We start from the raw sequence: 14,007 nt of genomic DNA, 5'->3' as shown, positions 1-14,007 counted from the left end.
GGAATAAAACTGAATATTTTGGGAATAAAGTTGAATATTTTGGGAATAACACTGAATATTTTGGGAATAAAATTTAATAATTTGGGAATAAAACTGAATATTTTGGGAATAAAGTTGAACATTTTGGGAATAACACTAAATATTTTGGGAATAAAGTTGAATATTTTGGGAATAAAACTGAATATTTTGGGAATAAAGTTGAATATTTTGGGAATAACACTGAATATTTTGGGAATAAAGTTGAATATTTTGGGAATAACACTGAATATTTTGGGAATAAAGTTGAGTATTTTGGGAATAAAATTGAATAGTTTGTGAATAAAGTTGAATATTTTGGGAATAAAGTTGAATATTTTGGGAATAAAGCTGAATATTCTAGCTCGGAAGAATATGACTAAAAGCTAAAAATATTCGGCAACAGTCGATTATAAAGTATCATTTACACACATACGCACGTACACACATACGTACTTGAGCGCTTACCTATTACACACACACACACACACACACACACACACACATATATATATATATATATATATATATATATATATATATATATATATATATATATATATATATATATATATATATATTCACCACAACTACTCATTAAATAGAAATAAAGATGACTGCAGTCCTTTGACCCAAGAACAGTATACAGTCTATCTCTTTTTGTGTGGAGGAGGTGTTTCAAACTGCTTTTACTGAAGGTGAAATCTACTCTAAGCCTTAGCAGATATAAGAAAGGACCGACAACCCTGTAAAATGAGAGCGAACTCCACCAAAACAAACACTTGATTGGACAACTTCTCTGACACCATGCCATCATTAGTTTGTAACATCCATTGTTACTTTTGTCTCACAACATGATTTCACTTAATGTTGCCAGAACACTGTATATTCTTCTCATGCATCTTCCTGTAGCAGATGAGATAGATAATGGTGTCGGTGACAGGCTTCCCATGAAGTGTCTTTTTTAAATAGTAGGAATGCCGTCGTGCGTCACTTCTGAATTTCTGCAGCTTCCTTCCCAAGACATTTTGCTTTCAGAAAACGAAGTTCGAAATGGTGATCTGCTTTTCCCAAGAATATCTCATACTGTAAGATAATATTACCGGGAAATAGATGTTAACAATATGGAGATTTGAACCGCTGACCATTAGAGCAACTGGCTCTCTTGTTCATCGGAGGATACGTTGGTCTGCTGCTTTAGCGGTCGGTGGTTCGGGTCCCTATAAAGGAGGTTATCCTTAATTAGAACAGCGCTTTTGATCTAACACATCTCAGAAAGGCAGCGTGTCTGACCATCCTGCTTGAAGCTTTATTCCACAGTATCAGCAGCATTATTCTGATTAGGACTCAAGTTCTGTAATGCTTCGAAGAGGAGCTTGTGCACGCCACTCAGTCTCCAAACCACATTCCGTTTATCAGCTGCGATTTGGCACCATCCCCTGCCAGAGATTTTTCAGTAGCCATTCCAGCAATTGTTTTTTATACTGAGCCTTCTAGAATCAAGAGACTGTAAAACTCATTTTAAAGTTCATGCACTATTTCCAGTTTTTCCTGTCTGCAAGCATTATCACATGCATAAGCTCATTCATAAGGTTATGGAATTTTATATATATATATATATATATATATATATATATATATATACAGTATATATATATATATATATATATATATATATATATATATATATATATATATATACATACATATATATACATATATATGTACTCATATATATATATATATATATATATATATATATATATATATATATATATATATATATATATATATATATATATATATATATATATATATATATATATATATATGTATATATATATATATATATATATATATATATATATATATATATATATATATATATATATATATATATAAACTGACATTTTACAAAATGGAAGAGAATGAAAAGCCACAGGTAAAGCGCAATCTGGAAAAAGGTCATCTGAATCTCTGGCGTTTTTCTCTGGGTTAAAAAGAACTTTGAATGATGAACAGAATTCATTTATTAATGAAAATAAGCTAATGAAACTCATCATCCCACAACTCTTGATACTCATAATTAGAAAACATAAAAGAGCTTCATTACCATTTGATTGTGTTGTGTGGTGCTGTTAAGGTGATATTATTATTATTATTATTATTATTATTATTATTATATTATTATTATTATTATTATTATTATTATTGCTCCTTTAAAATACTGCCTATTTCATGAACCTTATTGCTAATATAATTCTCCGTAAATTCAAAACAAGAAACAACTTTTTTCTGAGAGCAGATTAGGATTCCTTCTGGCACGGCTACCAGACGTGCAGATGGATATATAGATGCAATATCTCTCTCTCTCTCTCTCTCTCTCTCTCTCTCTCTCTCTCTCTCTCTCTCTCTCTCTCTCTCTCTCTCTTATAACTTAGAAAATGAGAATACAGATTAATTTATCAGCAAAATCATTAATCGGTAGTAAATTAAATACATATAATAAACCGCTTGAAAAAAATAAAACACATGTCCTTCTCCTCTCTTTTCTATCATGGGAGATAGCAAAAAACCGAAAGAGATGAGAAACATGAATAATCTCAATTGGGTTCACACAGTTGTCGTGGTATTTACTCTAGCTTTAAAACCAAAGTCAAAAGTACCCCAGAAGGTGTAAAAACAGTCCTACAAAAATTAGTTTTTGAGTCCAGTCAGGTGACCTCCTTTGCTGAGGTTTGGTCATCATTCTTATTGCTCTTGATATCTCCATGGGATTTGGCAGAGTTTGGCACAAGGCTCCACTACCCCGTGATCTACACGTCACGCAGTTAAGGGACTTGGCTCCCTTCCACTGCCAAACTGTAATGTCATTTCTTTCCTTAATGAAAAGACGCTTCTGTATCATACTGTATCATGGTATCATACTTCCACATTTTTTTTCCATTTTTTTTTTTGTTCTTGTCTTCTTCTTCGGGCATGGGCATGGCATTGAGATAAGGCTGCCCGTCCAATCACATTTCAAAATGACAAAGATATTATGAAAACCCTGCATGCGTCACTTTAATCCATTATAAAACTACCTCATATCTTTCTATACAAAACATAAACGCTTTACAGCCATTCTTTCTAAAATAAAATAAGAGTAACAAGTGACACAGCTCGGAGATGGTCTTCTAGGATACAGAACAACTGGCATGTCATTTACAGTTTGTGCTTTCACTGCCGTTGTGGTATACATTTAACATATGTTACATAAATGTAAGGGAAGGTTCCCTGAAAACGACTGACTGCATTAAAAAGGACTTGAAACTTTATGTAAAACCTCCACAAAAAACGGGAAGGCAAAGCTACAACATGAAGAGCGGAGCCACAACACAAAACGTTTTCTTCAAGTATTCAAAACACATTTCCGCCCAGCAGAAGAGCCACGTTTCAGATGCGGCACTCTACTCAAGCTGTTATATCATTTTGTGTTATAACATTAATTGCTACATGAATTAATAACATCCATATCATTATGATATGAGCAACATCCGGGATCAGGTTTAAAGAGAAGGCATCTGATTTTGAAATCTTCAAAATTAATTACTTATTTACTCATATATTTATTTAAATTTCTAGCAAAAGATCCATCTTGAATTATTTACATTTTACAAGAAATTATAAATAACTTTTCCGTTGATAAGACATTTTTAAACGTGAAAAATCGCAAGGGACACTGATGATGACAGCGGGAGCTAACGCAAAGTAAGAAGCAGTGTTGTGAAAATGTGTACATAAGAAAATTAGATCTAATGTCCTAGTCATTATTTTTCTTTTTATTACAGATATCACCATGTTCATTATTTAAGATGATGGGAAGTGGCCCATTTATCTTTGTGTTGTAGCAAATAACATTTTAATTGATATCATGAATGCAGGTGTTTGTGAAATTGGAATTCTTTCACTAAAAAAACTTCTTACCCATTATTTATTATATATATTTTTACAATTAATATTTAACTCAGTAATACATAATGATTATAATGAAAACAATAAAAAATTTACTATATACCCAGCATCATAATCCTCTTTGGGAAATGAAGTATGCTAATATTGTGGTCAATGAATTTATCAGTGACAAGGTGAAATCGAATGGTTTTATGGCCCATGTTTATATTTTGCTTACTTTAAGAGTCCATGAAAGCATAGTATGAGGACGAGAGCTTTTAGTGGCTTTTGGCTGTTATTTTTATTATTATACCCAAATGGTAAGGAATCTGTGATAACATTAATGTATATTTGGATTTAACTTGTAATTCTGTAATAGCCAAATTGTACTGAAATGTTCTTGTAGAGTCCTTAGCTTTATTTTGATTATAGAAACTGAAATAAACTCCGGGTACAGTGGGGGCGCTATAAAAAATGTCTCACTGCGAAAGAATATTCGATTTATATCATTAAGCTACAAATGTCGTTTAATATCCAATTCTCACTACTTTGGGATATATCCCCGAAAGGGAATTGTAAGCAATAACTGATTTGGTACCCAAGTGGCTCGAACACCCAACAGTGCCAATCAACGACTTCCAGTCATCGTTCTAGACCACTGAGCTGTCAAGAGACCTATAAGTTAATGCTGACTCTACTGTACATATCCTCGTCGAGTGAAAGAATTTGTACTTAGCGTCGGGCGTTCGAGTCACTTAAGTACAGATCATTTATTGCTTATAATTCCCCTTCACTGACATCCCCGAAGTACAGCGAATTGGATATTAAACGACATGTGTACCTTAATGTTTTTATACAAAAAATGTCACGGTGATGTGATAAAAATTCATATATAAATATATTTATATATATATATATATATATATATATATATATATATATATATAAATTTATATTTTCAATGTGGTCAGGGAAAGTCACTGTCCATATGCATTTTATCACGATATGCCGACGTTTCACAACTCATCTAAGTTGCATTTTCTAGAGTGGAAACAGCGAACATGTCGATCAGTAAAATAATAATATTAGAATTACAATAAAACATTCAGCATAAAATGACAAAACTTCAAGAGAACAACGAAAAGCCTGGTGACAATATAACCAACAGGAAACTAAAAACTAAAAACGAACTGCTCGCGCTGTATAGTACAAAATAAAAATAAAAATGAACATAGTCAGGGAAGAGACAGCTTAACAAGACTATTCCTCTATGAGCATCAATGCGCACTCGCATCAGTCTCTTAGTACATCCCACATAGATCCCTGACTACATCTGGGCAATGTGAACTCATTTATGACGTTGGATGTAAATAGAGAACTGAACTTGTCTTTCAATTCGAAGAGAGAGCCAACTGTTCGGGGATTCTTCAGAATGAGTTTCAAATTGAGGGCGGGTAATTCCTTTTTTTAATGATGTTTAGAAATTTCTTTCTGTAATAATCATCTTATATATTGGAGAATCTAGCGTAGAGTCATTTTAAGGACTGTAATACAGAGTAATCAACAGTTTAAAATATAATTTTTTTATGTAAAACAGTTGTTCTTGAAAATTACAGTTGTTATTTCGTCATGAAAATTCAGCTGATTAGAAGAAAGTGTAGAACCAGCAGTTAATTTAAAACTAAAATAACAAGAGCTATAAAAATTCATACCCATGAGAGAGAGAGAGAGAGAGAGAGAGAGAGACCCCAAAAAAAGCCCTTTAGCAAAAGGGTTGCAAAGATCCGTCGCAGTCCGTCTGTAGCGGTTCTGCCCGTTGTAAAAAGTTGGGCGAAAAAGAGGCGAAACATTACGAGAGCGTGTTGAGCGCCTCATTACCTCTCTTCTTCCCTTCTCTGCCTCTCTCTCTCTCTCTCTCTCTCTCTCTCTCTCTCTCTCTCTCTCTCTCTCTCTCTCTCTCTCTCGTGACCGTTTAACATGGTGGCACTGTTAAGGAATGTTAGTCGTTCTTTCCTGGACTTGCTGAAGACCGGTTTCCCTGCAGGTAACACAAATCCGCTTCGATGTTTAACTTCTTGAGGAAAAGCTTCATGTTTTTAGTGAATATTAATCTATCTGAATACAAACTTAAACGACAGACAGATATTCCTTTTTCTACTGATGCTAATTGGATGTGGCGTGACAAAGTTTCTTTCCAAGTGAGGAAAGACTGAACGGAAATTCTTCGGTGGAAATAGAAGCAGGTAATTGTTTTAGTAACTTTGATTGTAAAAACAGTTCTTGTCTGAAATACACGATGTCTCGCATATCATCGATAACATAAAACTGACTATTTCTTGCATTTTAGTTTATGTCATCCACAGGACAACAATCTGAATCCGAACTAATCCTTGCTTGCAAGATTCATGCAGACAGGCATAACATACAGGTCCAACAAATGGAGCTGCATTCGCTCTGAGATGAACTCCCAGAAATCTATTCTTATAGTTCCTATATATCACCAGCGTTTTAAGTTTAAGTCTTAATTTTCAGCATCTCAAAGTAAATCAAAAGTTTTCAAATCGTAACTTTTGCGAGGTAGCTTCAACGATTGAAAGGAACGTGCCATCAAAACACTGATAAACTCGACCTGCGTCAGGCTCTGAGGTTTCCCCAATGAATGTCATTAATTCTATATTGACATCTTGTTATGGCATTTTATGCCGAATGAATTAGTAAAGTTAATTAAGACTTTCTTCCTGGTTGTGTTCTTTTTAGTGCGATCAGTAATGTTGATGTCATGTTTTGGGATATCTGTTTTGAAACGTTATGAATTGCAAATTATGCTAACTGTAACTACTGCCAACATCCACCTTGGAAGGATTACTTTCTTATGCCGTTCAGTTCACTGACCACCGGCCGAATTGGAAACAGACAGTCAAACCCTAATTACGACTAAATAATGGACATATTCAGTTTGCTTATTTCAGTTAAAAAATACACAGACTATTTTCAAAAAGCTACCATGTGATACCTAGGTCATATTACCATAACTGTTTTACAAGATATCAAACACATGAGCATTTTTTCTTACCCAGCTAGCATTTGACACACAGACCTGTTTTCTACACAGACAACGTAAGTTAATGTATTCTGTATACGAAGAAGTAGAGACCATCAGGTTCTTTAATGAGCCTTCAAAGTTGTCTGCCACCTGATGCAGAAATCACAAAGATTTTCAGGTAACAATAATCTAATTACAAAGATGTATTTACAATTACTTCTTATGGGTGTTAGGTTGTAGTCATATATATCACTACAGCTTGTTATCCTTTGAAAATGACTGAAACTGAACTATTTCTGTTTTTATAAAATTAAAAAAATGTTGAGCGTAGGATTTTTACATATGCATAGTGGCACTCGTTTTGTATGGAGTGCCTGTTAGTATATCTTATAAAGTCTCTCTCTCTCTCTCTCTCTCTCTCTCTCTCTCTCTCTCTCTCTGCATATGTATGTATGAGTACGAGACAGTGTTGGTTTATAGCTAATCATTAACGCATTTTATCCTTTCGATATCATTTTCTTCGAGCAATTGTTTACAAGAATCCTTAACAGTAGGAAAAGCAATATGTCGTTTTCGATAACTCTTGTTCCTGCATTCAAACATTTCCAAGTGTTGTCAGACATGTGGATAAATCCGATGGAAACATCACGAGAGAAAATGCCAAAGAAGAAAGAGACTTTCGTTTCTTTGACCGAATTGAGCCTGATGATATATGAAGCTCAATTTCCCCATGGAATGCTTTCTCACGAGCCATGGGGAGAGATTTTAAAGCCGCAGGTCGAGCTGACAAGTTTTGTATCACAATGAGTGTCTTTCTTGATTATTCTAAATGAGTATTTATACGAAAAAACAATCTTCTCCCTATTTAGGAACTTTCTTAAATTTCGACAGTTTTATCTGTGATAATGGTAATTAGTAAGTCCGTTGTCAATTAATATCTAGCTTCCTTTGCTGCTTATGTACAATTTCACGCTCTCTGCTGATGGGATCTTCATTATAATGAAAATATCATCTCTTACTGGAATGTTTAGATTATCTGAAAAACTTTACATAATCTTTAAACTTATCTGTGTTTTAGGAAACTAAAATAAGTGTTTTCACAATAGTCACGTTATCTTTTACATTTTCATTATGACCTCAGTAAAAAGATGTAATTTGAAACTAAAATAGTTATTCCACTCAATTATCTAACAAATTGACCTCATAAAAAAGGGATGAGGAAGTATGGCTTTTTAATATTGTTTATAGAGTTGATTTTGATTCATAAAAATCTGCTTAAATGTTCAAAGATAATAACAATAATAATAATAATAATAATAATAATAATAATAATAATAATAATAATAATAATAATAATAATAATAATAATAATAAAAAGTGGTATCAGAACAGACAGGGTGATACGTACCAAGAGACCAGACTTGACGCCGATTGACAAAATCAAGAAGAAAGTATCACTCACTGATGTGGCAATACCATGAGACACCAGAGTAGGTGAGAAAGAGAGAGCAAAAATTGATAAGCATCAAGACCTGAAAACAGAAAATATGAAGGATATGGAATATGCCAGTGGAAACTGTAGCCATAATCACAGGAACATTAAGCACGATCCCAAGATCCTGAAAAGGAATCTGGAAAAACTAGATGCCAAAAAATAGCTCCAGGACTCTCGTGATCCAGGACTCTCGAGATCCAGGACTCTCGAGATCCAGGACTCTCGAGATCCAGGACTCATGCAGAAGAGCGTGCTATTAGAAACAGAGCACATGGTGAGAAAAGTGATGGACTCTTAAGGAGGCAGGATGCAATCCGAACCTCACACAATAAACACCCAGTCGAATAGGATGATAAGACAGGAAAAAAAGAAAAATAATAATAATAATGATGATGATGTAGACATACTTCTTAATGACCTGAAAACTCTTTGGAAGAATACAATTCCAAGAACATGATGGTCAATAACGGACTTGCGTATTTTGAAAAATGGGGTAATTTTCTTTTCTATTTACCGTAGATATAATTCCTGGCTAAATTTTAGACCTACACAATCTGTCGAAATCTTAAAATTTCATTTCTCGGATAAAAACAACAAAACTAGAACAACAACAACAACAACAATAATAATAATAATAATAATAATAATAATAATAATAATAATAATAATAATAATAATAATAATAATAATAATAATAAAGGGTTATAGAGGGTCCCCCACCCAAAAAAAAAAATAAAACATTAGGTAATGCATCTTACTGAGATGTTACGAGTTCAGTAAAGTTTAAAATTTACATGAAACCTAAGGGCAAACTATAAAGACTTCTCCCTAATCTCTTTGCAGTCCATTAAATAAAGTTTCCGGAAGACTCAACTTTTCTTTGGATATATTGCAAAAGTTTTCTCTAGAACTTAATGGATCCCAAAAAGTTCTTTGATGGCATCCAGATAAATGCTATGTTTGTGGAACTTGTACCACATTAGAAACCAATGAATAAATAAGGCTACGGTCCTCTTAGGTGAGAATAAATAAACTTCTGGCCTCTTACTTGGGAAAATGGATGAATCAACTTCTATGATCCTGTCTGAAAAATGTTGGCTGCTTTTCTTCTTATCCATTTACTGTTAATCATTGTTATATCATAACTTTATTCTTTCTTTGTTAAAGAACAGAGGTTCATCTATAAACAAAACCTAATTTCGTCACTTTTCCTTTTTACTTCAACTTATGGTTCACAATTATTTATTACATTACTTCTGCAGAAACATGAGAAGTCAACCGTCTTGGACAGATTTTCCATCATGAAACAGATCAGTTTTCGCTCAATGAGAGGTTTCTCCTGCATCTTGTGACTTTCACAGAACCTCCGTCACCTGAAGTGTTTTAAACCGGGTAAGTCCGTGGATGCAGCTTAGTTATACTTTTGTTCCGGGCCTTCTGACTCTATATCAGCATTCTCTGACATTTTTCTTCTTCACCCAAATTTCGTATTATACAATCCTTTTGCTTCTTAAAAATGTTTAAAATATTTTATCAAAATATCTTTTAATAGAACTGAATATAAACTTGATCTTCGACCGTGAATTTACAGGACACATATGGCCATTTTAACCTTGTTTGTGTGTGAACGATTTCGTTTCTTCGTATATGACCAGTACATACATGGACAGCCAGATGGCCTCGTAAAGGTCATTGAAATTAAGACAAGCGAGAAAAATATATTGTTGATTAAACTTGAAGGAAAAAAATATACTTTTTTATATTTTAACAATATACTCAACATAATAATTATAATCGCCTATAATCCGCTCTGTATCTTCAATAATAGTTATTGGTAGTTAGACCCTTTAAGGATTCACTTTACGCTTCATCATGTTAAAAGTTAACCATGCATTTATTGATTTTCCAAAGTAAATCTGTCATGCGTTATTGGCTAGCTGATATTTCTATAAAGCGCTGTAACATTCCAATCGGCTCCAAACAAATGGTAATCCTTTACAAAGTCGGTATTGTCATCCAGCAAAACATATCACACAAACTACACATTTCCTAAACTACAACCATGTGTCGAATAGTTACTAACACTTCTGGCGTGGGAGTCCCAATGCTTACCAGAGCTGGTTTGTCGATTTTATAGGTTTCCACTATTGCCGTATGTTCCTGCTGGAAAGTTTTCCGATATGGTGTCTGGGAAATGAAAGAAAAGTGGAATACATAGTCGATTTGAAAAGTCGAAAGTAAAAGAAAATTTTATTATTTGGTAACAATGTTATTCCACCGTAAGCGTATCCTTTATAAGCATGTACAAGAAGATATCCATAAGTTGATGTGAGTAATAAAAAAAACACACAAAAAGGAAGAAAGAAAAATCAAAGAGAAAAAAGCGGAAAATAGGTAACAGCAATGACGCTGATAAATCTCAGGGTAACGTAACCTGTAGCATCGCGTATTGCTTGAATGTATTCGGTGTCCAGGTACGTTTGTTCCATTTTTTCTTTTATTCAAAACTAAGAAACACCTTACTATCCATACTTATTTACAGAACGTTATTTGATTTTACTCAAAGCCACTGGTTCCAAATAAAGATCCTCCCTTGACAAAAAATATCCGCTTCAAAGTTTTTCCTTTCACTTTTCGTAAGGACACCAACATTCCTCCTCCTCCTCCTCCTCCTCCTCCTCCTCCTCCTCCTCCTCCTCCTCCTCCTCCTCCTCCTCCTCCTCCTCTGGGCCTTTCTTACTCCACATGACATGACAGTCTCTCCTGTTTGGACTTACACGCTGCGGGGAAGGATGAAAAAATGGCTTTTATGAAAGCGTTTGTTTTTGCGTGTTTTGAAAGGCGCCTTCATGAATATGCAAGGGCTTTTCTATGAAATCTTGAGCGTGTTGTCCTTTGTTTCTGGTTTTGTGACATATGAAGGTTTGTTTACCTATAAAAAGTGAAATTGCGAATTTGTCTAGAATAAAAAGGGGGAAATTTGAATGAAACAGAAATGAATGCTTAAATCCTCAGAGAAACATCCTGAATGAAATCTTATTTGTATAAATTATACGCGTGTATCTTCCAGCACAGCAATGATAATTCCTGAAGATTCACAGCTATGATAATTCCTGAAGATTCGAGGGCGATGCATTCCTGCTCGGTTATTGATAATCAATGACAATATAATAGTTAAATGGAAGTTTCGGATTTGCGACGAGAAGAGAGAAATTTTGCAGCGGTGCCATGAAATGTTACCTTCAGAAAGACTATTGAATATCGCTGCCAAATACTGCTAAGTTCGGAAACATTTCAAGTGCTTTATTATAACTTTTATTAACAGCAGCTAGTCTCTTGGAAGTAAATCTTTCTTCTGTGGTTCGGTTCGTGTTGCCCTGAATAGCTTTCCTGATATCCTCAGAGTTTGCCTCATCACACATCAGGAAGACTCGTCTCACTTTTCCTTCCAGCTGAACTTTGCTATTTTTAATAAATGACTTTTACTCCTACGTCATACTCTCTTGCAATGATCATTTTGAATCTTGAATAATAAGCATTTTCAGCTTTTCTTTGATATCTGCTCGTTATATTTGACCTGCAAATGAAAAAGAAAGGAAAGGTTGATATGAAACGCCTTCTGCTTCATTCTGTATTTTGTAGCACAATAACTCCAGAAGCTTAATTCTTTCTTTCTTCTATAGCGCTGAAGTCTTTCAAACTTGATGCCGCATAATGTCAGTTTAATCGAAATAGGTTCAAGCGTAATATCAAAACAGCCTTCGTTTTCTACACGTTATTTTTTCACTTGTTTGTGTCATCATTTAATACTTCCTTGATGATGTCACGCATAAGAAATGTAATATTACAGAAATATCAGGCGAAAATTCCATAACATAGTCCCAACTTTCAACCAGAAACTATTTCTCAATTCTACAATTAAATAAGAAAGGTGAGAAGTTTTCTTCATGTAGGTAACTTGAAGTACTTTATATTTTGACAAATTTTGTGAATAAATATTAATCCTCGCAGTGCATATAATAATACTTATCTTCCTGTCTGGGCTATAGCCAATTGACATTAGAAACTTGAATTCTTTTTGTATCATCGATATACATAATTTATTGAATCCTGGAGTTTTTACTAATAAATAAAAATGAATAAAAATTCTGTGAACACTTATATTGATGATTCAAGACTTGAACCGATAGGTGCGTATTTTGAAAAAATTAGCGAAAATACGTTATGTTGCGTATTCAACGGTATGGAGTAACCGAGTGTAGCGTACGCATGCATATGAGCGTGTTTACTTACACACATGCATAGCAATGCGCCCGCAGCCACTGATGAACTTCCTTGAATCCCACAGCAATATCTTTGTGTCTTCGTAAACAGCATCAGTTTGCATTCGCGTCGTTTGAGTCGCAATAAAAAAGACAAACTGTGCAATCGAGAGAGGAAAGTTGATCAACAGAAGAGAGCGACGACCGTAAAGAAGTGACAACAAAGAAAACGAAAGAGGTTTTATGACTTTCCTGGATGAAGAATCTGATGGCGAGGTATTCGGAGATTTTCTAGTGGCGTCACAAAGAGGATGGGCGTTCGTGGGGGATTTAATAACACTTCAGTAACAGTATAACCGTTATGAATGAATGCTTGTTATATGTGTGTCTTTTATATATCCCACGAACCCCATTCATGCTATTCAATAAGACAGGAGTAGAGTTCTCTCACAAGTCCAATGTTAGCTGAAGTCTCGTTCTGTACTCTACCGCATTAAAATCTCTCAAGTTTTAAATGACACCATGAATCCTTATAGTTATCAGTTCACGTTACTTTTGAAATTTTTCCCTACATGCAAACACACCCTTGAATATCCTAATGGCCTGTCCACACTGGCGGGCATGCCCGTCGGGCACTTTCAGCTGTTTATATTTTCTCTCGCTTCTGAAGCAGTGTTACCAGACAATGGCATCGTTCTGGCTCCATACTCGGTCGGCCAGTTTAGTGGAACGGGTTATGGGAACAGTGTTTGCCCGTCGGGCAGCGCCCGCTAGTGTGGACAGGGCTTTAAAGGAATCGCTTTGATGATGAGGTTTTTCCTAACTGACTTTTCTGTTATATATCAATTTTACTCATTTATTTTTGTTTTATTCATAAGTTTTGCGTTATCATAACCCTTCTGAGCTGACGAAGCTACCCTTCCTTTTCTGTCACTGAAACCAAACTTTATTTACCTGAAATTCAACAAACTTTTTGGCATATTAGAAGGAGGACCCAAGACCCCGTGTAGTTCAGGTGCTGAGAAAACAAGAAGCAGATGAGGCAGGAAGACTGGTCGTGCTTAACCACGAAAGAATGTGACGGACCTTTCTGCCTCGTGAAAGAGGAGAGAGTTATAATCGGGAAAAAAAGAAGCAGGAAAGAATCCAAAGTATGAAAATGAAATGAATGAAATAAAAATGGACGAACAAGATTCATTCAAAACATATTTTCTACGAAGTTTCCAGTTCCTTCACTCTTCTAATCTGCTCAATAAAGA

This window comes from Macrobrachium rosenbergii, chromosome 45, assembly GCF_040412425.1.
Source record: "Macrobrachium rosenbergii isolate ZJJX-2024 chromosome 45, ASM4041242v1, whole genome shotgun sequence".
Taxonomy (NCBI): domain Eukaryota; kingdom Metazoa; phylum Arthropoda; class Malacostraca; order Decapoda; family Palaemonidae; genus Macrobrachium; species Macrobrachium rosenbergii.
The sequence above is the reverse complement of the archived record's forward strand: the minus strand, read 5'-3'. Positions refer to the sequence as shown.